This window comes from Podarcis muralis, chromosome 12, assembly GCF_964188315.1.
Source record: "Podarcis muralis chromosome 12, rPodMur119.hap1.1, whole genome shotgun sequence".
NCBI classification, from domain to species: domain Eukaryota; kingdom Metazoa; phylum Chordata; class Lepidosauria; order Squamata; family Lacertidae; genus Podarcis; species Podarcis muralis.
The window spans coordinates 35,691,993-35,717,370 of NC_135666.1; the positions used below are offsets into that span (position 1 = coordinate 35,691,993).

Consider the following 25,378-nt stretch of genomic DNA (forward strand, 5'->3'; position numbering starts at 1 on the left):
ATTTCACACAATACATTTTCAATTATGTTGACAGGGAAGACTGCCACAATTTTTTTATTTCTATCCACAAAAGGACATGCTAGGATTCTCAGTATCACCAGTTACATGGGAAATACACAGATTTATAGCCATATAATGTCCACATGTATGAAATTACTCAACAGAAATTACTGGTTGTGGGGGGAAGCCTGTAAGATTCGAAGATGTGTAGTGTAAAGTACAATTACCAAACAATTACCTCTGTTAAAGCTTTTGGAACCCAGTTCAACCAATCATTTTAGTCCTGAGTTTAAGGTACAACACACTCCATACATTTAAAGCACTGTCCCCCACAAGAAACTATAGCTTGGGAACTATAGCTTGTTATGGATGCTGGGAATTGTAGCTCCCTGTGAGGTAAACTACAGTTCTTATGACTTTTTAGTGAGGGAATATGCTTAAAACGTATGGAGTATAAGCAGCCCCAGGGCACTCAACATGCAAAATCATTCATCTAAGTACTACTTCTTGGCTAACTTTATTTTCATGAAGACATGTAATGAAATCCGGAAGGTGGAATATAAATTGTTTCCCTTGGAACTGAAGACAGCCACAGCAATAGAATTTGTCTGAAGAAACAACCTAACACTTTCCTCTTTGCTGTCTTTGGTTGCATAGGAAACCTTGACATCAGGTTGTTAGGTTCAGTGGAGACGCATGTAAAGAGTAATGAAGGCCACTTGATCAAGGCCTTTTTACTTTGAACAAACACTGGTAATATCTTAGACAGCAAATCAAAATGTGAGCGTTAGGAACATTGAAGAAATAAATAAAACCAGACTCAGGATCAACTTTGTAGTAGATCTGGAAATGCACATCGGCTGACCCCCAAAGTCATGCCTAATGACTTTACAGGCTGCTTTCTTAACTTTTTCCATATGTCCCAACCCCAGTTCATGAAAAATATAAAATTCATAGCACCAAATAGCAACAACAAAAGTACCTAACTAATCGGGGTCCATTTGTTCAAATTATTCTAGTTGCAGAGTCGGGGGAGGGAGGGGGGAAAGGAGAAATGACAGCATGTATTTCCAGAAGCCTAAGATGCATTAGCTCTGAGTTGTTCAGGAAAGCACAAGAAACCAAGAACTCTTGTCTGAAGTATATTTATAACTGCAGAGAAATGTGACTCATTCAGGAACACTAAATACTCTTTAGAATGCTTTTTCTATTATGGAAAATTGTGTTTAATAAATATGAGAACTGAAACTATTTCAACCTTATCTAGTAACTTCTTGGAATGTTCTATACATTCCCTACTCTTCTTCTGGTATATAGTTACAAAGGCTCAAAGCAACTTAAAAAGCCATAATGCACATCCCTTTGTCAAAAGATGAAGGAAAGAGAAAATGTGTCTCTCCAAGTAGCTCATTATAACGTGGTTTATAAAGAGTATGAGTCATCCAACCAAGACCTTTTCAAGAAAATAACAGAGTATTATTTAAAGCAGAATGCTTTTGTTGTGCAATTGTGATGTCAACATACTACTTTTGGTCAATTTCACAAGTTCAGATCTATAGCAATTAGGAGAGAAAAATAGAACTAATCAATTTTCATGTACATGTTATTAGGTAGTCACGCAAACTGAACCTCCATAGGAAGTCCTGCATGTGAACAGGAAATTGCTTATCCCTGCTGATAAGCTCGGCAGTACTCAAGTTTTAGTGTATTTATGGTACTATTTTTTCTGGATTACTCCATAGCTTTTCCTATTATTTATTTAAACTAGACCAATGCAGCACCATGTTAAATAATGATATATATAATCTCATGCATGGAATCATGCTGAAAAAAATCAGTTGCATGTTCATTTATATTATATGATTTGTCATCTATCAATTTACAATTATAACAGCTGTGTGTCAGCCAAAATACTTTTCTTTCCCACATTTATTCTTCCTTATAAAGTCAAGCCCAATCAAATCCACTCCATTGCACTGTTTTGGAAATATAGGCTCTGCTGTAAAACTAAAGACAAGCCAACCAAATCTGAAGGCAGGCATTCTTGGTTCCTCAGAAATGCTAACAATAGCAAACTGATTATTCTATATCAAAGAAGTTTGGTTTGCTTAATAATAGAAACTGTAACAAATGTTAACAGATTAACAACTATTGATGAAAGATCAAGCTGAGACTCTCCAATATAACTCCACTGAAATTTATCTGAGATAAATATTTTTTTAAAAATACTTACTTTGAAATAATGTTACATTAATTTGGTACCGATGCAAGACATATAACAAGATAAAGTGAAAGGCCTTGTCTTTCATTATAATGTTAAATTGCACTATTAATTTTATCAGATGAATTATTTATGAACAATCCACAATTAAAATGAAGTTCATACAGTGCAGAAGCAAACATCCATTTGGTGCCAACAGCAGGAAGCTACAAAACAGCATGGTTTTAGTTGCTTCAAGTCAGACTACTACATGCAGATTGAAACCAAGTGATATTTTTCATGAAAAGGTCAACTTTTTAAATTTAAAAACCATAGTGATATGTGATACCTTATTTTATTTCCCTAAGCCTATATCAAACAACTTTGTGCTGTATTTGCTGGTAGACAGTTAATCTGTTTACTTGTCACAGTTTCAGTTAATGTTTGGCTGTTTTCTCACACTAAGCTGACTATACTATATTAATATTTGGAACACAGAATAAATATATAGTCATAATTACCACCCATTTATTATTCAAAAACAACAAGACAAGAGCCTTAGCCTACTGAGACTACTGCTTTTATGCTCCTAGAGTTTATTCCAGACATCTTTATACACTTAGGAAATAATTTCCAAATAGTCCATCTACTCCAGCATCCTGTTTTCACACTTGCCAACCAGATGCCTAAGGGGAACTTTCAAGCTGAGTCTGAGCACAAGAGTATTCTTCCCTCCTGCAGTCTTCAGTACCTGGTATTTGGAAACATTACTGCCTCAAGCTGTGGAGGCATAGCATAGCCATCATGGCTAGAAGCCATTGATGGTTTTCTCCATGAACTGGTCCAACACTCTTTTAAAGCCATCTAAGTTGGTGGCCATCACTGCCTCCTGTAGCAGAAAGTTCTATAGTTTAAGCGCTGCGTGAATGTTTCAGTCATTTGAATCTTTATAGTAAAGTTTATTTTGAAAGAATAATTTAAGACCACTTGCAGTCTTCCATGATTCTTGGAAGGATTAAATCACCAACAGTCTTACAGAAGGCTACATAGGTGATAATATGAGGTGGAACAGTGGAAAAAGGAGGGTTTAAGGAAAAGAAAGAGACATATAACCTCTGCTTAGTTCCCAAAACAGTTCTACTGTTTCAAACTGGCCAGCAAATAGGCAATAATTCTCCTAACTAGGTTAGAAGTTTGCTAAATGTAATAAAGAAAGTGAATACTGCAGGGGAGAAAAGCTTTTTACCTTCATCTTGAAGCACTGTTTTACATATTAAATATTACTATGAAATTATGTAAAGATTCTCACCAACTGTTGAATATTGTAAGAAAAGCGATATGACTAGTATAAAAAGGAAAAACTGATAATTTTCAAAGGGTGCAACACAAAACTGAAGAGACATTTTTCAGAGATTTGAATCTTACCACATACATTCTTGAACTATGAGCAAACATGTAACAGTTTCAGAAAACTTATTCCAACTCCACCCTGATTTAATACTCTACAGTGCTCTCACAAACAATGCACATCACAGAGCACAAGAATTATCATTTTATTGTCATTAAAATAGTGACTGACAGTCAAAGAAAACATATGAAAGCCAACTGCTTCATATGCTTGCAAAATAGCCTTATAATCTAAATGCTACCACATTTCAGAGGCATACAAAGGGCTTGTTTATAAAACAGCTCCTAAGAATGCTGACTCAAGAACAAAAAAGCAGAAGTTGGGTGTGGTCAGCACCCTGTCATTTTGTACAATTTACAGCATACATTTTCAAGAATTATCAAGCCTATTTCCCCTCATACATTGAGTTTGAAAGGTTTTTCTATTGATTCAATTTTCACTTATGACTATAACTATCTGTATTCCTAATGGACTCTGAAGCTCCATTAGACAATTAGGCAAAGATCAGAACTATATTTTGTGAGGAACATGGCTTAGGAAAGGCAAGTTATCCATGAGAGATATTAGAAGTAAATTGAACCATCTTATTCACCCAGAAAAAGTCTTAGTAACCTACTTGGCCAAATGTAGCTGTGCTCCAATGCAATCCTATACATGTCAACTCAAAAGACCTACTGAGTTAAATGGGGTTTACATCCAAATACATGTGTACCGGATTGTAACTTTCATCATTTGTGAACCTGAAAGTAAAATGAAAATACTCTCTACTTGGTCATTTGCAAGACAATAACATTCATCATATGTTTGTCAGTCATTTACAAACTTGTCATGAAGAAATTACAGAACAGAACTGAGCTCAGGATTTATAAGGCCAAATACCTCATTTTCCCATGCACTCAGATTGGTCCCAGTGCTGGATTTACGTATAAGCTAAACAAGCTATAGCTTAGGGCCACACTCTCTTGGGGGCCCCCAAAAAATGTAAAGGAAAAAACAACCTGGATGTACATTTCTAATTGTATTTCAGTCCAACAATTAATTGCTTTGATAACATATTCTGTTATGAGCAAATGGCCTTAGTTACCTACTACTGTAGGTCCATAAATTACCATACAGAATATATTCAACACAAAAACAGTGACAATTTGTTGTTGACAAAGGACAACTGGACATATAGGCCCCATTACCTTCAGTAGCTTAGGGCCTCATCAAACCTAAATCTGGCCCTGATTGGTCCTAGTGCTATCAGTGCTTCTATTTCAACACAGGAGGGAAATACTTATATAGAACACAGGAATGCCGTGCAAAGAAGTGGAGAGAAATGACAGGGCAGTCAGCTTGTGCCATACTCAAGGTTTCTGCAACACAGCCCTATGCCAGCTAGAAAATGCAACAAGCTTGCTTCTGGCTTTTAAAGGTAATCGGGCAGAGTAGTTTCTCTCAGGTCAACCACACAGGATGCACTCCAACTTAAGCTTCAACAGCTACAGGAGGGGAAAATAGGATTGGTCTAGTCCTCCACAAATAGAAATGCATCAACATAGGCACTTTTAAAGAAACTTTTAATTTTAAATAGGGTATTAAACATTAGCCTCCTACAGAAAAACAATGAAAATATGCATCACATGCTTTTGAAAGCTATAATGCATTGCAAGAACTTAAGGAAATCGTTATTACATCTGCTCTTCGTCCACAATTTTAAAATGAGTTATGGATAGTACACCAACACCAGTGAACATTACATTAATATATACACATGGCTCACAGTGCAGTTTGGCATCATTGAGGAAACCTTCACGCATACGTATGTTTGTACAAGACCTTACTAGTACATACTTAAGAGAAGCAGAAGAGAAACAACTATGCAAATGTAATTGGCAAAGCAAACCCTAGCATTTAACTGAGCCACCAGGAATACAATATCACATGAAAGCAAAAGCTCACAAATATATGGTACCAGAATCATGTATGTCAAATCTGTTTTTGTCCACATTAAATATTTAAAACATCAATAAAGTGTGCTGCAATGCACTACAGAGATTAAATGTTCTTACACAGCTTTATAATGTTTATATAGTTTTATTTACATTTCTGCTTTGAACAGAATGTAGATTACTTCTAGCAGAGCAAATGTTTGACAACTGACTTTAGTGTTAATTTAATTATAATATTTAAAGTTTGTTCCTTTAATTCTGTTCTTCCCAATAGTAATTATGAGATCTATGCATAATAAAATTCTTTAATACAAACGCCAAAAATGACATCATTTTGAGTCTTACATAGAAAAAAATGTCACTGATAACTAAAGTATTATTTGTGGCATGCATGTAAAATTCTAAATACAACAGCCGATTAAAGCTTTAAGATAATAAATATAGAGCAAAAAACTTGCATGTAATATTCTGGTTGTGTGTTTAAGACTATACTGAATTAGCAAAACCTGTATGTTCTTTTCATGAAGAATAAAAATTCAGTGCAGGATCAAAGCATGACTGAAGACTGCAATATACAGTAGAACCTCTGGATGCAAACAGGATCCGTTCCGGAACCCCGTTCGCATCCTGAAGCGTGGGTCACGATTCGCTGCTTCGGCGCATGCGTGTGATGTCATTTTGAGCACAAGGGGCAAAACCTGGAAGGAACGCGCTCCGTTACTTCTGGATCACCGCGGAGCACAACCCGAAAACGCTCAACCTGAAGCTACTTCAACCCAAGGTATGAATGCAGAGCCAAGCAAAGTAATTACAGCAGCATTACGGTCTGTTTTCCAAAAGCAACCCTTCGAAGTTCTCCTGTGCGGTATTTAAACCTCCCTGGTGAGTCTTCCTGAAAGCAATTTTATTTTGTTTTAACCCACAAAAACACAGAGAAGGAAGATAAACCACATATATTATATACGCCATTGTCAAATGTTTCTTTTAAAGAGTCAACTTTCAGTACCAATAAAAGAAATAAAACTGTGTTCAAAACAAACAAAATAATCTGTATAAATACAGCCAAAGCCACTGCTTTAACTGTTAGTTTTACAAGCAGTAAAATGATAGCAGGCCCCATCCTCCGTGAGCTGGTGTCAGTAGGAAGGTAACTCTGGAGAACAGAGAACAGAAACAGTAGGACAGTAGCTATTTCAAGATCAGCTATAGTAAGAGTTGCAAGAGTTGTACAAATATTGTTTAACTTGGGTCTCTTGTGTGGCATCATAAAGTTTGCAGCAATAAAAATTACAAACTATTTAAACACACTCCAGTGAAACACATAGGACACTAATGGGTTTTGGGGATGCATTAAGAACTGTCTTTACATACTACAGTGAATAAAGAGATTACAGGACTGCATTATGCCTATTGGGCAAAGATAGGATCACTCTCAAATCCTACACCAACTATAGAAGAATCAAAATAACCAGTAGCAACATCCTTGCTCTGGAAGAGGCTGCTGGGGACAGACAAGAGACAGAGGGAAAAGAGAAGGTAGAACAGGGACACACTGGTAGGGGAACATAAATTTTAAAAGGGATGCTAAGCTCCCTAGGGATTCTTGTCTAGCACCAGCCCTTGATAGTGTTTCACAGGTGTGGGCAATTCTTTTCTGTTAAAAGCAACATTCCCTTAGGAAAATCTGTTGGTGGAGATAGTGGTGGGTGGAGCCAGAGACAGAATTTCTAGTCCTATGCAAGTCTACTCAGAACTAAACCCTACTGGGTTTCATGGGATTACTTTCAAATAAGTACTGTATACAGAAAATAATTTCTTTTAGTACAAACAAACCCATAGGGCCACAGTTCTAGAAAGCAAGTGAAAGTGTGCCACACACAATACAGAAGCCTATGAATTTCTTCTCACACTTTTCCCTGCCAAGCCATACAGTCAGGAAAAAAGTTTTTAAAAACCATTTAGCTAATAAAATACTATTCCTTCCAACTGAATACACTCCAAATGATTTTTCATATGCATTGCTCTCAACCTACATATCTAGCTATCTCTTGCAGTTAGGAGCTCCTTCCTTCTCTCTGGCTGTGGCTTTTTCCATGGCAAAGGTGTTGTTTATAGCTGCTGCAACCCTTTCCTGTTGCTGGCTCCATTTGACAATTTCAACCCATTTGAGCGAATGACTTAGAAAGCTTGATGATTACAAATGTCAGTTGTTATTATTATCTATTAAATTTCTAGGACTTGGTAACTACAAAGGTCAGTTGCTGCCCACCTGCCCATTAAACCATGGTGGCTTCTGACAAGGGAGGCAATCTGGACACTTCCAGACAGTATGTTTGTGCGCTGTGCATGGGACCAAGTGGACTTGGCAAGGAACAATTATAATAGCATTTGTACAACAAGTACCCTATGCTGGTGGGTGCTACTAATGTTGGGCATTACGTCTGTGCAATTATGTGATGATGAGTGGTGGTGTTCGAGTTTCCAGTGATACTATGGGCACATTTGTAGATGCATCTATACAATATTTTGATTCTAGAGTAGTTTTGGTGCTTTTGACTTTGCAGCTGGTGGCAATCGGAGACTCTATAGGTCCTTTTGCCACTAAAAAAATGGTTTTAATTTTAGTATTCAAATATGGTAATTACATCAGGATTGGGGGATATTTATTCCCTGGGGTGTCTCATATGACCTACCTTACATTGTGCCATGATCTTTAGAAACATACTTGGTTACTATGAGGACTGTAAAGGCATTCCATTCCCAAAGACTATGAGGGCATTCTCTCAAGTGTTGTTTATTATTATTTTTAAATTGCATGGTACAATAATGTGGGTGCCATGGTAAGGACAGGGAGACCCAGCTTTAAACGATGGCTCATGTACAAAGCTTCAAGAAATAATTCTCTCCCACTGAATATGGTGGACAAAATGGGAGAGGGAGAACTATGTATACTGGGGGGCACTGATGGATATGCATATTGGTGCCCGTGGGCACCATGCTGGCAATCCCTGATGCACATCACTTCCAAGCTCTTTGGAAAAAAGGTGGAATGAAAATGTAATTAGTAATTCCTCCACTGCACAGTGGGAATATATGTACCAGAGGCAACAGATAAGCAGGAGCTACCCATGTAACTGTAAAATATAGTCAAGCTTATTCTATATAAGCTTATTCTCTGTAAGGAATACTGCACTGGCTTTGAAAAAAATAATAATTTCAAAGTGTCCATTTATAGTAACCCCTTGTATATAAGATGGCTACCATGATCAGTTACTATTAGGCAAATAGCCAACATCATAGTGAAATCTACTTCAATGAAATGTACTCCATAAATGCTGTTTCATTTTCTGTGTGTGTCTGGACTGCATGTCAAGTGAATATGCAGTTTGGGTGCCAAAACAAGCAGCCATTAAAATAACTATATTCTGTCTGTCCACTCTACCCTTTTAATGAGTGTCAGAATATATTTCATCTGCATAGTCAATATAAATTTTAATGCAGAAATCCCCATGCCTGCATTAACAATTTGCATTTTTGATGTGTAAATTCCCTACAATGCATTCACAGGGCAAGCATTCATATTTTCAAGATTGCACAAGGAGACACAAAAACACACTAATTTCTGCACCAGAGGTTTAAAGGTTTGTGTTAGAGGTTTAAAAATTGCAACACTAAATATGTGCCTGAACCTGTTAAGCAGATTGAAAAAAAATCTACTGAGACAAATGATCTCAACTCCGCAGCTACCTTCAATCACAACAGACTTAAGCAGATTTAAATGTAATAAAAGGATTACAGGAAGGTAGCCTATCTAATCAGAAGACAGCAACATCAGATTTTAAGTTATGATCTTCAAAAAGCATGTAAAGTTTTAAGTACTTAAATAAAAATAAGAGTTCTTGAGCACAATTTCCAATAGTATTTGAGAAGTCAAGTTCTGACAGGAAAGAAACACTTTCCTTTTTATAGCAAGATTTTGAGATGCATGGCAGTGACCCCTAAAAGCAAAATAAGATGAAAGCAAATATATTAGTGAAAACTATAGGGACAGTCAGAGCAAGAATGTCTGTTAATGGTGATGAAATAGATGGTATGGCAGCAGTGCAACTTGTGTCTTACTGTTACTGAATGCTGTCCCATTACAAGGTAGATAGAACGTATTTCTACAGCATGCATATACAGTTATCCACTTTATTAATAACTGGCCTTTGAAAAGTACCCTTGTGGTTATTTCCACAGTTTTTGTTAGGCCTCCTTGGCAAAACAGCAAGTTGCAGACAATTTAACTTTCGAATGAAGATGTCCTCAGTGCCAGCTAGCTTTCACTGCCTATATACTAAAACTCTTTCATTTTTTTCCTTAATAACCAAAGATACCATCAACCAAATCTACACCCACCTCATTACTTTGGGGCTGCATGGATTCTGTGAGGGCAAAGCACTGTAAAACTACCTCGATGATCACACCCTTCTTCTTCTGCAACCCCATTTAGATATGCCAGCTAAGGATAACCCTTCAAGCAATAGAGGAAGTGGGCTCTCTTCCGCAAAAGCTTATTCTACAATAAATGTGCCCGTCTTCAAAGTGCCACAAGACTGTCGGGTTTGGGGTTATTGTTTTTTGCTGCAACAGACTAACTCAGCCACTCTCTCTGGAAGTTCTGAAGACACTGGTTTTTCCCCCCTAGTTGCCTCTGCGTGGAAACGGCCAAAAAAAGACAGCAGCAGCAGCAACAACAGCAACAAAAGAGTACTGTATTGTGGCTGGCACCTTAAAGGGTGTGTTTCGGTGCAAAGTGCTCGTGGTCTAAAGCCCCACTTTATCCGGCAGCCTTCCAAGGCGCCACGAGAATCCTTTTTGTTCTCGCCCGAGCACAGCTAACACCCTCTGGAATGTGCAGGGCAAAAGGAGGCGGCGGCGGCGGCGGCGGAGCTGCACGTTGACCCTGGCATGCCCCGCCATCCTCGGCTTGTTTACGCGGAGATCAGCCCCGTTGATATTAATAGGGCTCCCTCTCGAGTCATTAAAGGAGCGGATTGCAGGCAGAGCTCCGAGGACAGCCCTGGAGGCGCGAAGAGCCAACTATCCCCAGCCGACCCCCACCCCCTGACCGCAGCCAGCGGGCGTCGCGCCCCGCCACGGGACGGATACCCGTCGCCTCCCACAGTCCCAAGCAAGATCGAGGGGCGCCAGATGCCAAGCGGCCTCCCCCTCGTTTCTCACAGCGACCCGCCGCTGCCGCCCACTCCGTTGCCGGCGCTTCCCCCGTTGTCCCCTCAGGTCGAGACCAGAGGGCGGCGGCCAGCTCCCTCGCGCCCCTGCCTGCCTTTCCCAAAAACAGAAAGGGGGAAGGAGAGGAGACGAAGAGGGCGGGCGGGCGGGGGTCTGCCTCGAGAAGGAGGGGGGAGTGGTTCAAACCTGCGACCTCGCGAGGAGAAAGGAAGCCCCCCGCACTCCATGCCGACGAGCCGTTAACTGAACTGCCCGCTCCTGCCAACCGTTCCAACGCTCCTTTTCCAACGGAAAAAGAACCAGTCGACGTTCAAATTCTTTTCTTTCCTCTTTTCGCGGCGGGGGCGGGGGACGAGGGAAGAAAGGAAGGACAGAAAGAAGGGAAACCAAAAGTTCCCTCAGCGCAAGCGAGCGCCCGCTGCCCAGGCTCACCCGTCGTCCACCCTCCAGCGCCTCTCCGACGCCGCTCACCCCTCGCGGGAGCGATGCCCCGCTTCGCCGCTCAAAACGCTACTCGCTTAGGAGGACCATCAAAAGTGCAGGAAGGAGAAAGAAAGACTGACTAGCTGGCTGCCTCGACGCGGAGGGGGGCACGGAGCACGGCAGATGCCCGCACCGCCCAGCGAATCCGATTGCTGAGTGGCTCGACAAGCAAAACCAATCGCGACGCCGCAGCCATCTACGACGCCAATAGACGCTCTCCGGGAGGGCGGGGAATGCAACAAGTCCCGCCTTTTTATTCCTTTCCCAAAGGGGTGGCGCAACTCCGCGCCGAAGAGAGCTGAGGTGTGAGATGACAGGCGCGCGGTCCGAGATAAAGCTCGAGGGGCGGGATTTCGTTGGTGCCGTCATCGACTGATTGACAATAAAGACTACAATCGAGTTCCTCGGAGGTCAGAGGAGGTGAAGGTCTCCGTCCTTTCGATCGCCTGCTGCTTTGTGCCCGCCGGTCGGGACGCCTATGCAAGTGACGAATCTCATCCATCCCCTGTCCGCAGCCCCACGTTTCACAGACTAATGAGGCTCAGTTCGGATTACTGGAATACATCGGATAATTCCAGGGACCCAGCCACAGAAACAATGCCCCCACTTTATACAAATTCGGCACCGCCTAACTCCACGACATGTAGTTTACCTCTCAGAGAGAGCAATTTGCCAGCCCAGCCACCATTCGATGGGCAAAGAAATGAGCTTTCAACCCCAGTGATCACTACAGCACACTTTCCCAAACAGGTAGCAAAAGGGGTAAATACAATTTCAGATTTCAACATACAGCTATTTGGTAAAGACGCAGTGTCACCCCAAAGATACAGGCATGCCTGTAGACTCTTAATCTCAGGGTTGTGGGTTTGAGCTCCACATTTGGTCAAACGATTCCTGCAATGCAGGAGAGCAGAGTAGATGGCCTTCATGGTCCCTTCCATCTCTACAATTCTATGATTCTGTGAAGACATGTTGTCTGAAATGTGTGGGAAAGGCAATCCCCTAGCCTTTCCCAATGTAAATTATATTTCTCAAAGGCTTGTTCTTTCACTTCTGAAATGCAAGAGCTCAGCACGATCACATCTAGTTATGGACTGCACATACCATCCTCATACAATTGTTTTATAACTGCATGCAGATTTAGGGTTGTTGGCACTTTGATAACAAAAGCTGTATTGCTCGCTCATTCCATTTCAGCTTGATGGCATGTGGGTATCTAGCACATATGACTTGCTCAACATCTGAAACTGTTAAGGTTCAAGAAGACTCGGAATACACTGCATGCCATTTTAACCATGGCAGCAACTCTCTAGGAAAAATCTGAAGACAAATCATTGAAGGAAAGAGACTGATCAGAGATTTCTTAAATTGACCCTTACTGGTCAATTACAAGCAATCCATTTGTGTTTCTAACACACCCTTCTCCCCAAATATCTCGGGGTGGGGTACAATGAAACACACACCCGTGTGTGTGTGTGTGTGTGTGTGTGTGTGTTGCCACAATACAAATGCACACAGGGCAGAAATTACAGAAACTAGGATAGCAAATAACAAATCCACAGAAAACCAAATACAGAGTGCCTGGGTTAAGAGTTAGGTTTCAGGCTGCTGGGGGAAGCCCAGCAGTGTAGATGTCAAACCAGTTGGAATAGGGTGGTATTCTACAATTGGGGTACCATGGCAGAGAAGACCCTTTCACTGGTTACTGCACAACAGATGCCATTCCCATATGGAGTCACTAACAAGCCTTCCTCATTATCTTAACTCAAGAGGCTGGTTGGTATGGAAGAAGGTCTCTAAGTATCTATAGATGCAATCTATTTCTAGCTTTATAAGCCATCACAAACACCTAGTGGAACACTGGCAGCCAATGCAGCACTTTCAGGACTGTTACCGTCTTGATAATCGAATCCACTCAGTGACAGAGTAGCTGCATTCTGCACAAGTTGTGGCTCCTGGACTCTCTTTGCCATAATATTCATAGTAATCGAACTGTCTCATTAATCCCTGCCCAGGAACAGCTGTAGCTGATCAACCGGTAGCTGGTAGAAGATGTTCCTAGCCACCAAAGCCAACAGGACCTTCAGTGGCAATGACGGATCAAGGCAAACCTCCAAGAAGACACACAAGTCATGCAGTAGTTACAATGCCGCACCAGGGCTGCAGAAACCCAGGTTCAAATTCACACTCAGCCATCAAGCTTGCACCTTGTGCCTGTCACCATCCCTCAGCCTTACCCTAACCCAAAGGGTTTGTGTGAGGACAAACTGGAGAGGGGATTATCATATGCATAAGAACCTAAGAAGAACCCTATTGGGTCAGCCTGTCTAGTCCTCCTGTTATCATGGAGGCAAACCAGATCCCTACTGAAAGCCCACAAGGACATGAACACAGGACGTTCCACTGTTTTTCGGCAATACTTGTTCTTCTTTATGCTTGGCAATTTATATATTTAATCATGGTTCCAACCAGTTTCCCCAGAACACTTGTTAATGTAAGTAGCCTGTGATTTCCTGAATTCCCACCCCTCTCCCAGATCTCTCTTGAAGAATTTGTGTTACATTGACCACTTTCTAATATTCAAGTATGGATGTCAATCTCAGGAACAAGTTATATATATCTTGGTTAAAAAGGTAAAGGTACCCTTGCCCGTACGGGCCAGTCGTGTCCGACTTTAGGGTTGTGCGCCCATCTCACTTAAGAGGCTGGGGGCCAGCGCTGTCCAGAGACACTTCCGGGTCACGTGGCCAGCGTGACGAAGCTGCTCTGGCGAGCCTGCACCAGCGCAGCACACGGAAACACCGTTTACCTTCCCGCTATAAAGCGGCACCTATTTATCTACTTGCACTTAAGGGTGCTTTCGAACTGCTAGGTGGGCAGGAGCTGGGACCGAAAGACGGGAGCTCACCCCGCCGCGGGGATTCGAACCGCCGACCATGAGATCGGCAAGCCCCAGGCACTGAGGTTTTACCCACAGCACTATCCGCGTCCCCATATATTGGTTAGAAGATCAAAAATTTTACATCTGCGTTATTTAAGAACTGTTGGGTAGATACCATCTAGAACTGGTGAATTGTTAGTTTTGAGTTATCAATAAGGCATCTCTCATCACCACTATTTGCCTAAGTCTTTCAGATTTCCTTCCAGGTGCATCAGTTCAGGCACAGGCTTCTGCCCTGTTTTCCACAATGAAAACAAATGCAATTAATTCCATTTCTCTGCAATCTCCTTTTCTTCCTTTAGCACACTTTTAATTCTACTGCCATCCAACTGCCTCTGCTGCTGGGCTCCTACTAATACAGTGGTACCTCGGGTTAAGTATTTAATTCGTTCCGGAGAACCGTTCTTAACCTGAAACTGATCTTAACCTGAAGCACCACTTTAGCTAATGGGGCCTCCTGCTGCTGCCGCGACGCCGGAGCACCATTTCTGTTCTCATCCTGAAGCAAAGTTCTTAACCCGAGGTACTATTTCTGGGTTAGCGGAGTCTGTAACCTGAAGCGTATGTAACCCGAGGTACCACTGTAATATATTTAAAGGATTGTTATTGTTGGTCGTAATGTTTTCATCCATATGTTCTCTGAGCCCTTTTTTGAATTCCTTATTGTCTGCTTGCCTTCCCTTGCCAAAGTTGTGTTCCTTTTCGTTCTCATTTGGGATCACTTTAAAAGGTGTTCTGCCAACTTTTTGATTTTAAGAGCCAACAGTTTCCACTCTATGCTTCCTTGAGTTCCTTGGAAGAAAGGTAAGATATAAATGCAATAAAATAAACAGCAACTAACATGCACATGTCAGGAAGCCAGTAATTGGACAGGCATTTGGCTCCCATAATATATGCAAAGTGCCTTAAGAGAAAGCAAGAGGAGGAAGTTCAGTTGGCAGTACTAATTCTTATTCCAGGTTTGGGACCAGACCAATGGTAAATGGACAGAAGAGAACCACTTGACCTCACAAGGTATTAAGAAAATAAGTTGCAGAGGAACTGGAAAGGGATTTCAAGCTCATGTAAGATTTCAGCTACAAGCACAAACATAATATGCAAATCATGATGTGCTAATTAATAGCTTGCTTCCAGTACCCTTTGTCCTTCTTAACAACTTCCATCCCAGGTGAGGCCCTGGTATCTTCCCTTCAATACTGCAAATATTATCTAAATTATACCATTCATTAATTCTAGCACTTATGAGTGCCTTTGCACCCCCAAACTCTGTAACCCCAGAGCTGTAACAATATGTAGAACATGGCTGTAAGAGTACTTAAAAATTGAATTGAAAGCATATAATTGTTCAGTAGCAATGGTGTTTATTGCTGAACACTCTTAGGATCATCTTGTTCTTAGCAATGGAAACTGTGCCAGACTTTTGAATGTTTACTTAAAAAAAATTAACAGGAAAGTCATGTGATTAATCATCCTTCCTTTGATCTTTTTGTATGCCTGGTTTTGGCCACTCAGGGACCCTCCCCCTACCAGCTGACAGTTGTATGTATGAAATCTCTTCTTAGGATCTTTCAAAATGGGGAAAAAATAGATGATTATAGGCTTACTAAATCAATCATCAAGAAGAACCATCTGGCATCTCCCATCATGGATTTCTTTAACACATAATGATAGTGATTTTGGTTTTTCATACAAAAAAACCCCCTGAAAGGTGGGTGGCCTTTAAAAAAAATAAAGTCAATTTTTAATTTAAATCTTTTGGTACAATATGAACTTTTTAAAACTTGTCATATATTATAACCAAGGGTATATTAACCCAAAAGAGTTTTTATATAACTGATCTTACACAAAAATGCCCTAAAGATTTAAAAGATTATTCATTAATTTTCTACATGCACCTATCTTGCAGTAGGGAGGATTAGCAAGGATTGGATGAGTCATTACTGGTTCAATTTAATATATGACACAGGAGCAGAAAAGTTGCAACTTGCCTGTAACTTTTCTCCTGACCTGGGTGTCTCCTTGTTGGAACTCATTTCCCTCCCTCTCTCTCTCTCTCTCTCTCTCTCTCTCTCTCTCACACACACACACACACACACAGAGAGAGAGAGAGAAAGAGAGAGAGATTAAGGGGAATTATTCATTTTCCATAGAATACATGTAATGTGCATTTTTTGCAAAAAAGAAACCATACACATTTCTACTGCCAGTTTTCTGTAGTTTATTTTTTAAACATTCATTACTCACCTCTCCTTATCTATACAGCAGTTTATCATCTTACAACAGCCTCCACAGAATTTCAGTACAGTATCTAAAGGTGCAAACTTTCATAAACTTCTGCTTAACTAATGTTTTTATTTGGCAATAAAGGTTTTAATGCAACAGTTTAGTTTTAGTGTATGCACTACTAGATAATGATGTAATATAGCCTTGCTCTTGCTTATTTAATTTTCCAGCCATAACAGCTGGGGCTTTTCAACACAGGATACAAAAAACTTCAGTGCTTTTCCATGGCAAAAAGAACCAGACCTTCATAGTGAATAATTTCAGAAGCCAGCCAGGGTCAAGAAGTACAGAGTTATATTTAATGAAAGAACACTGGGAAAGAGATAATTTTGGAACACATCTAGCAGATTTCTCTGCTCCCTCTTTTCTTTGTCGTGCAAAGAGAACGCCATCAATTTTCAAGTACTGCTGATGAACTACCTTCTAAGCAACAGAAAAATCTGGCTCAGACTATACTGTACAGTACTGCTATACGCAAAACAAACCAAAGAATAAAAATCACATTTATCCTTTCCTCTTGCACTATTTCCCTAATTTAAGATCCCTCTCCAAGATGCTGTTAATGCCCTCAGGCAGTTGGTGGTGCCTCAACCAGGTCCATGATGGACCCCTTTCAAGCACTCTTTACTCAGTGTCGAACCACCACATAAATTTCTAATAATGTTCTCTGGTTCCCCTGAAGCCCTCACCCCAGGATGGGAGTCTGGGGCATAGCTGTCAACCTTCCCTTTTTTGGTGGGAAATTCCCTTATTCCAGTGCTGTTTCCCGCTGCTATCCCGGATTGTTAGATATCCCATAGACTGTCCCCAGGACAGGTGAGGCTGCTGATCCCTTATTTTCAAGGCTGCTAATCCCTTATTTTCAAATCTGAAAGTTGACAGCTATGGTCTGGGGTGATTAAGAAATGAAGTGCTAGGCACCAGTACACCCACTGGTACCTCCTATCATGCTCAGCAGATATCTCCAAAAACCTGCAATGGACAGGAGATGGCTTTTCCTCTTCAATTCCTGGCTTTTCCTGTGTTGAACAATGATCCCTTAAACACAGTCACATTTTATTCAACACCCACCCTACCTTCCAAACAGAGGATAGGTGAATATAATAGGCATGCCCATGCCATTTTGTGGTTGTGTCTCTTTCTGTGCTTTTAAACATGGCAGCCATTTTCTGTTATGCCATGCCCCCATGGCAGCCATTTTGTGGCTGGCACCCCTGGCAGACCCTCCAAGTGTCCCTATTTTCCAGGGACACCCCTGATTTACAGAAGCCATCCCGGTTTCTGATTTGATCCTGGTATGTCCTGCTTTTCCTTAGGACGTCCCTGTATTTCATCGGAGAAACGTTAAAAGATATGTTTTAAGGCATTCTGCAGCCTGCTCTGCTAGGAGCAGGTTTGGAGAATCAAGATGGAGCTGTTTGTGTAGTTTTTGCAACATTTATTACAAACTGTTTTGATTTTCTGTCAATTAAAACTTCCGTAGTATAGTACCAATACTGTAATTACCTTTTAAAAAATTATATAGCAGTAAGGCCCAATGTGATAAACAATTTGCTAATTATTTGTTTAAGTAAAACAGTTGGTAGCTACACCCCTGCTATCATTCACACACACACACACACACACACACACACACACACACACTTTTAAATTTCACTTTCATCTTCAAACTGTTCCTCTTCCTGTGTTATTGAGCTGCAAATTTGGATCCAGCAAAACTAGACTCAGTGGGAAGACCTTCCAGTCCCTTCTCACAACCCAAGAAATCTACCACCATTATTTGCCATCCACAAGTTGAGAGTTTAGACAGGAAATTAAAGTGAAGTTATTCTCTGGATATTACTGACAAATTAAAAATTAACAGATCACTAGTTCCAGGTGATAGCCACTTGAGAGTTATCAAGGAACTTCAATGACCTTTGAACAAAAATATGTAAAAAAAGAACAGAATTCAAATAAACAATCTGAAAATCAACAAAAAGAAAACACAAGGATCCAAGAACCAGCAGGGCAAAGCCAAAAATTCAACATGTCAAAGCGTAATGGCGATCCCTCAGTGATTAGATGAACTCAAAAACTTAAGAGAGAGCTAGGGAAAATCTGCAAGCAGGGCATGAACCCAAACAGCAAGTGCTTTGGAGTCAGTCAGAGACATAGGCTGCATACACACCATACAGTTAAAACACACGAGGAGGTTTTCAACTTTTTTTTTTTACTCAAAGTAGACCTGCTGAAATCAGTTAACACCACTAAATTAGGTCCACTAATTTCAAAGGATTTACTCCAAGTAAAGGCAACTGAATGCCATTCATGACTTCCCCTAAAGAATCATGGGAACTGTAGTTTGTTAAGGATGCTGGGAATTGTAGCTCTGTGAGGGGAAAACTACAGTTCCTGGAATCCTTGAGGGAAAATGTGCTTTAAATGTGTGGTGTACATATCTGGTACACAGCCTTGGCCGGCCACAGTTAAAAGCAAATCAGAGGTGCTTACTGTAGTATATGATGCGTCCATCTATGCTTATGAGGGTTGATTCAGATTTCCAGAAGAGGGGCAATGTTTACTTTACAGTATTCCACTAGCCAACAATGCTGATTAAAATATCAATGGATTTAGTATTCCAGAAAAGGAAAGCAGTTCAACCAGTTCCTTCCAAAGCATTTACAAGTATTTTAAGGTTAGTTGGACAATAGATGGAAAGGGTTGGAAGATCTAGTTTCTTCTTGTAGTTTCAGTCCACTGTTAAGCTGTTTTTCTGGCTGTGAAGATGGAATTTTGCCCTTTTAAAAACAGCTGGCAACGAGAGCTGGTGTAGCATAGGGACTAAGGCTGCAATCCTAAACATGTGTACCTAGGAGTAAGTCTCATGAACAGAGAGGAATATACGTCAGAGTAAGCATGCATAGTACTGTACTGTGTTGTAAGTTCTCTGCATGCTTCCATAATATGCATGCTTTTTTGGGAGGAGCAATTTTTTTTTTAGTTTTGCCCAAAGTTGTTGAGCTTTTGTGCAAAATACCCCCCCCCCCCCACAGGTTGCCATATCTCCCCATATTCTGACATAGGGGGCCATATATCCATACAGCAGTTTATTGTGGACTCATCTTGCTGCTCACGCATGCAATATTGTGTAATAGTGTCCATATGACACTCTCCTCATTCTGTGGTTTTATACAACGCTTCCTAGTTTGTCAAGCCATCATTTTACCTGATGTCCAGATTAGCAAACCATGCTTTGAATGATACATCCGAAGCAGGATTGTACCACACATTTTATTTTACTGCAAATATTTATACACCACCCATCACTTTCTAAATTCCAAGGCAATTCACAACTGAATCACATACCCACCAACCCAGCGAAACACAGTACAATAAAAGCAGCAAAACACTACAATATAAAAAGAAAGATCAAAACAAGCAGCACATATCATGGCTAGTTTACAGAAAACATGTCATCAAAGCTTATGGAAAAATTATCATAACAAATACTGAGATCGTTAACATCACGCCAGTGATGTAGTATACTGTATATGGTTAGGGTGTTGGACAAGGACCTGGGCTATCAGGGTTTAAATCCCCAGTCATTTACAAAACTGACCGAAGACCTTGAGCCAATCACTATATTTCAGCCTAACCTACTTCTTTACAGGGTTGTTAGGATAAAATGGGGAAGGGGAGACTCACTTGTGCCACCTTGAGCTCCTTGGAGGACAGGTAGTTTATTTATTTATTATTACATTTATATCCTAACAGCTTGCATATATTTCTAATTGGTTTACATTGGCAGGTCTCATGGGGTATCACAATGCCACTTACGTTGCCAGCTATTTAAAACATGCTTATATGTTTATACTGCATTAGTTCACTGAACCTAACAAGACAGACAAACAAAAATGCTGAAATAACTACTGTATCAGCCTGGATGTTTGCCAAATTCTGCTTTGCAAAACTTCAAATTTATGATCAAGTCAAATCTGGCAGGGTAATTTAAACGACACTTTTTTAAAAAAACCCAAAAACCAAACCTATGCCAGAATCTTATATAATTAAAGGATAATGTTTGCAACACTAGAGAACAGAAACAATAGCTGTCCTCAGATTAATGGAACGTTGTAGGAAATCTGCTGCAAGGCATCTGATACTAGCAAAGTCTATTTATTCCAGTGCTATAAATGTTACTGCTCTAATATTATATGGCAAGTGAAAAAATACACCATGAAACTGAATATAAGAGTGTCAAAGCGTTGCTCAAAAGCAAATACTTTTACAAAGCTGGGTCAACAACAGGAAGAAATAGTTGTATAAAGGAAGACACAGGTACAGGACATCTAGCTTCAAAAGCAAAGATGATGCAGCACTGACACCAAACCCTACATATAGTAAGTAAAATAGAAACATCGCCACCCGACCCGACCCCAACTCATCTTTTCCCCCCCTCCACCTCTCTCCCCCTTTTCTTCCCAATGTCTCAACAAATGAAACTGACTTGTAAAAATGTTACATGGGAAAAAATATACAAGAGAGAGACATTGCACACACTTTTGTAAATCAAGAAAATCCTTTTTTTTTAAAAAAAGCAAAGATTATACCAGACATTTTTTAATGGAATATGGCAGAACTTTATTGCATGCACAAACACTACAGGCAGGCAGCAAGTGCTTGCACTACCATCTTTTTAGAATTCACAATACATAGTAGTTGGTAAATGTCCCTTAACTTGAACCTGAGAACTACCGATTATGTTTCTTGCAATAGATGAGCAGGGTGTGGCATAGAAACTGGTACTTTGCCAAGATGTATACAGGCAACTCCCAATTTATCCGTGGGTTACGATCCAAGACACCGCATGTCTAAATGAAATTGCGTATATTTGAAACACCATTGAAAAAGCCTGCAAACACCCATCTTTCGTTGTTGTTTACAGTTGTGTTTCTTTTTTGTTGACTGTAACCAGTGGTATCTTCTAGGGAAAAAAGGGGCCAATACTGCATATCATTGAGTATCCCGGGGGGGAAAGCACTGACTGTATACCATTTTTTTATTTAAGAAAAAAAAAAGCTATGGTGATATCTGCAGATTGGTTGGGGTCCCTGTGAGCTAGAGGAGGAATAGAGACTGACTCATATGTGCTCCTTTTGGGTAACCCAGTACTGCAGTGCAGGGTTGGCCAAAAGCATAGCAGGAATGCCATGTTTCACTTGGGTGGCATCCTTGCTTCCCACTTCCTGTTCAGGACGTTTTGCAAGAAGCAGCACTTTGCATATCCTACTTGGTGCAAAGAATGGGCAGAGAACGTTAGAGAAAATGGTAGTGGGAAACAAGCAATCTACAGGCAATCACTTGGCCACTTTCAATTTAGGTAGAAGATTTCACTTATGGTGTTGCATATACATGATAGCACCGGAGGCATGTTAGCATTGTTACATGAGATGTTTAGCAATTCTGTTTCTTTCAGATGAGTGAGGGAGAGTTTGTGGAGGGAAGAGCTGGACTTTATAATGCAATGGACCAAGTCAGGTTTGTTCACACTTGTCTTAGTGTCCCAGATTTTTTATACAGGGCTTATCCAGATAAGCTTGTTATTTATTGAGCATTCATCCTGATTTGCTTGCACAAAATTTACACAGAGGTTAGATTATATCTGGTCTTTGTTGAGCATTTGTTGAGATTTATTTATGGCCAGGTTATGCAACAATGAGTGTTCATCCTGATTCACTAGCAGGCTGTTTATATGTATTCCTGTTCAGCATTTGTTCATTCCACACTTTTCAGTGTGTTTCCAGGCCACTTAAAAGTGGATTTGCTGTACCAGGGTGACAGTGATTTAATCCACTTTAACTGTGCAAACCTACAGTTCCCAGTATGTGCCCAGATCCCTCCCATAAAATACTGACAGTCTGAAGCCCTTGCTTTGCTGGGTGTTTGTTTAGACTCCTGGTTTTCTTACTTCTTTCTATCTCCCTCCTAATTTACCTGGACATGGCATTTTATATTTCTCCATTCACCACCAGAAATATCCAGTAAACCACCCTAAATATTACAGAGGAGAAAATTATATGCGCACTTGCCATTGCTGGTGACAGCAGAGCATTTAATGCAACACACAGTTCTAACCTAAGATGTGCAACCAACACTTTAAAGGCACAGGATTATTCCATTCTGTCATTTTCATGCCTAAGAACAAATTAATACATCTCTTACCTGCATGAGCATCACACAAAATTCATTCCTGTTCCAGTCTGACCCTTGAATTGTTGATTTTCCAAATCCTCCTGTGTTTTTGAAACATAATGAGAGAAACAACTGCACCTGAAAGGAAATAAATTCATTTGTTGAATAAAAAGACAGACAATGTTTACCAAAACCAGGCATGAGGAACTCCCATAGGCCTAATCTGGCCTATTCCTTGGCCTCTGGCCTATCCCTCAGTCCTTGCCAAAGCCACACACACCCAGCCACACCCTTCCCAGTCCTCCGAGGATGAACAGCTGAGGAGGCGGGAGGGCCTGACCTTCACCCCTTGCAGTGTGCCGGGTGAGAAAGTTTAGCCCACTCTGCGCAGTGCACCACAAGAGGGAAGAAGTCCACAAAACCCCTTCATCCTCAGTTGATCCCCACAGATCACTAGGAAGCAGGAGCAGAATTCGAAAGTTGCTTACATTCTGCCTTTCTGTTTTGCCTTACGCTGAAAATGGTTAAGAAAGATATAAATAATTGTCAGCTCTGCTTCTGGTCCCACTTCTGGTTCCTGGAACGCTCAGAACCCGCCGTGGTCTCTTGTACTCAGAGCACCCTCTGGTGGGGAACTGACTCAAAGAGCGCCATTGTCACAGCACTCCACTCTGCTTCGGTTTTTATGCACTGTATTCTGTCCTGCCTTCTCTTACTCCGTTCTTATCCTGGCTCTTTTGGTACTGTGTCCTCTTCTGCCCACTTTTCCACCTCTCTCTCTCTCTGGCTCACCACTAGCGATGACAACCCTAGATAGACTCTTTCTCCTCTTCTTGCCCCTGCTGAGGCAGCCCAGATACCTTTTGCAGCTCGCCTCTTTTCCCTTTACTTCCTCCTCCCTGTATAAATCTCTCCCCTTGGTCTCTGAAACACTCTGGCATCCTTTGTCTGTATTTCTCCTTGGTAGCTCTATTATCCCTCCTCCTCCTCCTTCCTGCAGGGACCCAGCAAGAATGCTCTCAGATGCTAACCTTTCATCTCCCGAAGCTTCCTTATCTGTCAACATGTTGCATCAAGTGGGGAGTGCCAGCATCTATCAGAATCCCTTCACAGCAACTTGTACATAACGCCAAGTAATAAAACAGGTGTAATGATTAAAACAAGCAGCAGAATGTCAATAAAATCAACTAAAAGCGCAAAGAGAAAACAGGGCAGCATTGGGAGCTCCTGCAAAAATGCCTTCCAGAACACAAGCATTTCTTCATACTTTTGGAAGGCAAGGAGCGAGAGAACAGACATGCTTCTGAAACCTAGAGGTGACATAAAAACCCAGACACATAAAAACACTGTCTGGGCAAACTCATCTTAAACTCAAATGTTCAGGAAACAGAAATTCAGCTGAAGACCCGAGGAAGAGCAGAGTTCCTATGAAAGGAGGAAGTCCTCAAACTATCCTGGATCATTTAGTGCTTTAAAGGTCCTAACCAACACTTTGAGGACTGCCCCCACAAAGAAAAATTTCAACAAAGCAGTGCTCTCTTTCCACCCCCACAGTTCAGGAGCAAATTTACTACATTATCTGTTGTGTGTATATAGATCAGCTCTAAGCTAATCATAAATGCATATCCTGTATCAATTGTCCTACACCTGGGCGTAAGCTTTACTGAACGCAACTTATTTTGCGACGTGGAAGACGGGGGGGGGTGAATCCAGGGGCATACAAGCAAGCGATGCCTCAAACATCTGTTCTTCAGTGCTTTGCGTCATTAGCATGAAGATCTGAAGAGTTTTAAAAAGCACGTCGAATGTGCATAAAAACCCTCTTCAGTCCTTCACACTATTTGTACCCAGGGACACTGGGAGTGAGGGTTGCATGCACGCCGTTGCCTCAGTCCTGGGTTTCCCACATCTTACATTCCGGGAAATCCCTGAACACAGCCACCATATGATAGTGACTAACTAATTATTCAATTTAGCCACTATATGCTAATGATTAACTAATGTAGTGATAAAGGTCTCATTCGCACCATACATATGAAGTAGTTTTATATCACTTGGAGGTCCTGAGAAGTATAGTTTGTTTACTAAAGGTACTAGTGGTTGTAGCTCTGTGAGGTCGGTACCCTTATCAAACTGTGGTTCCCAGGTTTCTTTGGAGGAAGCCATTCATGACAGCTGAAGTCACTCATGACAGTATGAGTGCTTTAAATGCATGGTATAATCACAGAGCTATCTCCATTATTTCCTTTTTACAGAATCTGGCCACTTTTGTCTGAATACTATTTTCCCCACCACCATCGGTCCTGTGCTGCTTATTGAAGGGCAATCCTCCCCCAACCTTTTCTCCCTCACTATTTTTAGCTTGAAGAATATTTGTCTCTAAGACCTTGCACATGTGTGAAGGCCTGTGTGACCAGCTTGGGACTGAACAGAGCCAAGAGGAGAGAGCCGCCAACTAATTTCCATTCAAAGGCATTACCCTGATCATTGGTATATGCGTGTTTGTGAATTGTTAGTGCTTTTTTCTAAAAAAAATGTTTAGGGGTACTCCCATTTTGACTCAATAAAATCACTGTTTTATAGTTCAAATCGGGGGAAATAAATACAGTAAATGGACAAAAGTACAAAGATTTACAAAATGTTTAGGGGTATGCGAACCCCTGCGTCCCCCCAGAAAAAAAGGACTGGTTATTGATAAAACAAACAATTGAATGGGGGTCTGT

General features: G+C 40.9%; 1 protein-coding gene and 1 long non-coding RNA gene across 10 annotated transcripts in view; one reads left to right on the plus strand and one right to left on the minus strand.

Moving 5' to 3' along the window:
• Positions 1-22,710, minus strand: part of HYCC1 (hyccin PI4KA lipid kinase complex subunit 1) — a 40,570-nt gene extending 17,860 nt beyond the window's left edge. For 5 of the 9 annotated variants that reach the window (XR_003709238.2, XM_028751455.2, XM_028751459.2 and 2 more), the window contains exon 1: positions 11,207-11,345. The gene's annotated coding sequence lies outside the window, so the exon portion shown is untranslated. Of the gene's footprint in view, positions 1-9,940; positions 10,604-10,960; positions 11,069-11,206; positions 11,351-22,685 lie in introns of those variants that run through there. The other 4 variants (XM_077937006.1, XM_028751457.2, XM_028751456.2 and 1 more) reach the window with 4 other exon arrangements.
• LOC144329323 (uncharacterized) overlaps positions 1-25,378 on the plus strand; it is a 349,880-nt gene that overhangs the window by 281,873 nt on the left and 42,629 nt on the right. The window lies entirely within an intron of this gene.